The 4,939-nt window shown below is 47.7% G+C and overlaps 1 non-coding gene and 1 pseudogene across 1 annotated transcript; both read right to left on the bottom strand.

Moving 5' to 3' along the window:
* Positions 1-358: 358 nt before the first annotated feature.
* LOC124293181 lies at positions 359-541 on the bottom strand. The gene has a single exon (XR_006903130.1). It is a non-coding gene; the product is annotated as a U2 spliceosomal RNA (small nuclear RNA).
* Positions 542-3,287: 2,746 nt separating this feature from the next.
* LOC124293178 lies at positions 3,288-3,468 on the bottom strand (annotated as a pseudogene).
* Positions 3,469-4,939: the final 1,471 nt, after the last annotated feature.

Below are 4,939 nucleotides of genomic sequence, written 5' to 3'. Positions count from 1 at the left end.
TACCTCTGACGGGTCCACCCACCGGCGCGATGTCCCGGGGAGTTCCGCCGCACACACTACGGGGGGACGAAGCGGGGGAGACGCACACACTCGCGGCACAACACTCGCGCACTTAAACCGCGTCCCGATCGCTTCTCGGCGGGATTAAAACTAATAATTAGCTAATAAATTAAATAAATAAATAAATAACTAAAATCTAAAGTGTAAAAGATAAAATATATACAAATGTCAATAAATAAAAGTGTATATATAAAATGACAAAAACAAAAGGTCAAAAAATAAAAGTCAAAAAAATTAAAAATCAGCTATCCTACCCTACTGATTTTTGGAAGGTGGCGGAGTGCTTTGATATTAAATGTCCTAGTGGGCCTGCTCCCTACGGTACTGCAATGCAGGGTTGACCCGCGGCGGAGCCGGAGCAAGCCCCTGACACTCCACCACCTTCCAAAAATCAGATTAATATACTGGCCCCCCAATGGGGAGCGTATCAGATATTAAGCTGATAAGAACAGATTAAAGGGCGTTTATTAGAACAAACAATGTTCCCCCGGGCTTACAGTTGTTCACCCGGGGGTGCTTTAAATACATCTTCCGCCCCTGGCGGTGGCTTAAATATAGATATAAAAATACATAATATACACATGATACACAAGAAGAGAAGAAGGTTGTATAATGTATAGGCATATTGATTAATAAAGTAGGTAGAAGCATCTTTAGCTATGAGTATAAAAATTGTTAAGTTGCATGTACTCCAGTGACTAGAATGTGGAAAGGAAAAAAGAAGTAGAATATGCGGACTAAAGTCTTTGGTTTAAAAAGCAATAAAAGGCTGGAGTACGTGCAGCTTGCTAAAACTTAAAACAGTATAGAAATAAAAGGACTAGGTCAGATAAGTGAAATGAAAAGAAATAGACGGTCTAAGTGTCCGGCCTCTACCGGAGAAGAATAAGGGTAAAAGAATAAATACAATAAAATAAATAAATACATAAATAAAATAAAAGTTAAAAGAAGATAAATAGGTTTAAAATGATGTATAGATAAAATAAATATATAGTAGGTATAGGATAGAAGAGTAGAATGTATGGTAGGAAAATAATCTGTGGCTATGCCATCACACTGGCCACCGCCCTTCATTAGAATTAAGAGAGAATAGAAATAGTATAGATTCCAGATATAGCTATAGAGTATGCATTTAAAATAATGGGACGCAGCCTAGACTTGGCCCGTGAGCGGCAGCCTTTCGCCGTTCGGAATTTCCGTTAGAGTTGCTCCCGCGTCACCCCCCAAGGGTCCGCTAATCTCAGGCACGCGATATTGCCTGACGCCCGAGACGTGCTCCACGTAGATGTCTCGTGACCATCGGATGGTCTCCGAAACAATGAGCCGGCGCATCAGAGCTGCATACCGATTACCGATATGCAGCTGCTTGAGCACCGACTCATTCCTCGGATCCCATGAGCCGAGGGCGCCAACGACGAGCGCAGAGACCGTCACCCGGTAACCGCGCCTTCCGAGCTCGTCGGCCAGGGGCTTATATTTTAAGATTTTACGTCCCCTGGCCTCGTCAAAAGCGACTTTACGATTTTCGAAAGGCACGGTCACATCGACGATGACGATGCTCTTTGAGGGCTCGTGCCTGACCACGATGTCAGGTCTGAGAGCCCCCAGCTCCTCGTCAACCCCCTCGACCCGCCTGTTAACCCGGAGCTGCCCTGGCAGGCGGTTCGCCTTCGCTAGGCGGGCGACGATGGCATCATGCCGCAGCTGCCACGCAGCCGAGTGCAGGCGGCAGTGGCAGATCACATGGGGAAGGGATTCGAGTGCTCCCCCGCAACGCCGGCAACGCTTGTCACCGTCGCCCCAGCGTCGTGCCCCGTTAAGGGGCAGGACGTCCAGGCGCGCGCGGTGGACAAAGCGCCAATCAGCGAAGCGGGTGAAGCTGCCGCCGCGGAGGAAGTGGTTGGAATACCTCGACCACGACGACACCTCGAACACCTTCCCCTGGTCTGGCTTCCGTAGAAGTCTCTGACCGTAGTGCTCCGCCCATGCCGCCCGCAGCCGGCGTACAATTTGGCCTCGCGCTCGCGGTGGCACCACCGTCGTCCGCCCAGCCGAGCCCCGGATCTCCACGGCCAGCTCCCCAAGCTTGGCAGATCATCGCCACCTCAGGCCCAGGGCCTTCGCGCTCCTCCTCGCCGCATTCCGAGCCCTCGACCACAGCGAAGAAGTGTCCCCCCCGTCTCTGGCAAGCCCATCTTCCAGCGAGCCGGAGAGATAGGCCGCCAGGTCGTAGCACGACGGGTCCCGTCCAAGTTTCCTGGACACCGCCCGCCCCAGCGAGCTCCACGCCAACCCCCTGACCACCGCATCGGCCGCGGATAGCATCCGGAAGGTGTGAGCGATGGTCAGGGCGTCGGCAAGGTCTGCCAGAGGAAGCAGTCCGCATCCCCCCCTACTGGGAGGGAGGAAGACCACCTCCGCGCTAGCTCTCTGGGTTTTAGCCAGGACTTGGCCAGGCGCTTAGCTAGCCTGTCGGTTGCCGTCAGAGGACCCTTTTCCACGTGTGCTCCCCGCAACGAGAAGTCAATACGGGGCAATATGAATGTTGCCACCGTCTCAACCTTCTGCCACGGGGTGAGGAGGGACTCGTCAACGGCTCGGAGGTCGCGCTCCAGCTCCTGGACCGTCACCAGCGGGGTCTGCTTCACCTGGTAGCCAGTCGGGATCCCCAGGTGCATGTAGGGCACCCCCTCTGCCAGAGCCGTCATTTCCTGACCCTGGAGGGTGAAGCGGGTGGGAAGAACCCGGCCACCGCGCCCACGCCCCATGTGGAGCGTGGCGCACTTCGCGGGCTTGAACCGAAGTCCAATCCCACCCGCCGCAGCCTCCACTGCCTCCAGCAGCGCCTCCATCCCCTCCGGAGTGTCCGATATTAACGCGAGATCGTCGGCGTAAGCTAGCAAATTGTGCCGATGGCCGTGCAGCGTGTAACCCGCCGGGTGGGCCGATGCTGCACGCAGCACCGGTTCCAGTGCCAGGTTAAACGCCACAGGGCTCATCGGGCACCCTTGATGCACTCCGGAGCGGATGGTGACGGGGTCCGTGTATCCTTCAGACGTTCGCACACGGGTGGAGCAGCCGTTATACGACCTAACGGGTGTATAAATAAAACCGTATAAAAAAGTAAAAAAAAGTTCAAAAATGAAAGTCTAAAAAATCAAAAAATTAAAAATCAGCTATCCTAACTGCTGATTTTTGGAAGGTGGCGGAGTGCTCTGATATTAAAGTCCTAGTGGGCCGCTCCCTACGGTACTGCAATGCAGGGTTGACCCGCGGCGGAGCCGGAGCAAGCCCCTGACACCCCACCACCTTCCAAAAATCAGATTAATATACTGGCCCCCCAATGGGGAGCGTATCAGATATTAAGCTGATAAGAACAGATAAAAGGCGTTTAATTAGACAAACAATGTTTCCCCGGGCTTACAATAGTTTGCCCGGGGGTAATATAGTTACAACTTCCGCCCCAGGCGGTGGCTTAAAGAATATAATATAAAATTGTAGAGTGTAAAGTAAATACAATAAAAAGATAAAATGATAATAAAATAAAAGGAACATACATCTTTGGTTTGAGCAATAAAAGTTGAGTTGCATGCACTCCAAGGACCAGAATGTGCAGAGGAAAAAGTATAAGTAGAGATAAAGGAGGGGTGCACTAAATCCTGGAGTACATGCAACTTGTTAAAACTAAAAGAAGACAAAGTAGTATAAAAAAGAATAAATAATAAAAATAAATAAAAAAGACGGTCCGCAGTACCGACCTGTGACTCAAAAACGGATATGGCTCATATTTCTGAAAATCTCAGAAGTCGAGATTTCCATTGATGACCCTTAATATTTCTGCATCTGCAAAAATGTACTTTAGCACGCTGTATTTTCTGAACAATTATTGTGAGATCACCGTCATACAAGACTTTGCTAAGCTTTTACAAATTTTCGAAAGCAGAACTATCAAAAATAAAAGAAAGTTCTTCAAAGACTCATGCGTTATTAAAAGAATCAACGAATTCATTTCAGATGACCAAAAAAAGTATTCCCCGAAACTTTCTTAAACAATCTTTTGTTTAAACAATTTACCGATATTTTTTGGACATCATTATTATTCAGATTCGATTTTCTTATCATCTGTATTGTGGTTGATTTCTTTCCTATTTTCATCTTATCATAAAGTATTCAATGTTGATGTGATTCACTTTCGATTGAGAACGTAAAGCCAATATATTCTTAAGTGTAAGTTTGAAAATATTGATCCTAGGGTGCAAATGGTAAGGAACAAAGTTGGAGGAAATAAAATTTCCTACCTGATCGTTCCCCACCATTTTTACGATAATCATGATAATACACGAGATAATTAAAAAAAAGAAACGTTTTTTACCCCTATTTACAGTCTAACTCAACAAATATCGATAGGATAAAAATGGTAATAACCATTGTTCGGAAGATCGAGATCGACACTTCTGATCACCCCCCCCCCCCCTTCCCCCATAAGCCTAAAATAAAATCGCACCCTGGAATTATGTCCAAGTGGACCGATTTTTCAACCAATCTCTACTTTGGCTTTTATTTTAAACGTACGAGGAAGGACCGTTTTTACTTGACTCATATCGCGAAAAGACTGAGGGCTATTCTAGACCCCTCAGCACCTTGAGGGGGCCGATGGACCGCATGTTTGCATGTTTCGGTCCCAAAAGCAGCGTGAGACTTTAGAAAGAACAGATAACCATGTATCGTCTAAAGCATTCTCTGTTTATGATTATATTACCTCCCCGGCACTTTCCACGTAGATTAGTTTTTGAATCCATTATTTGAAGGGAACATGATTCTAGGTACTAGTGATTTAATAATCCGATAATTTTGATCGATACCACAAGGAGTGCCGTCG

This window comes from Neodiprion lecontei, chromosome 2 (assembly GCF_021901455.1).
Source record: "Neodiprion lecontei isolate iyNeoLeco1 chromosome 2, iyNeoLeco1.1, whole genome shotgun sequence".
NCBI lineage: Eukaryota > Metazoa > Arthropoda > Insecta > Hymenoptera > Diprionidae > Neodiprion > Neodiprion lecontei.
This window is presented reverse-complemented; position numbering and strand designations above follow the sequence as displayed.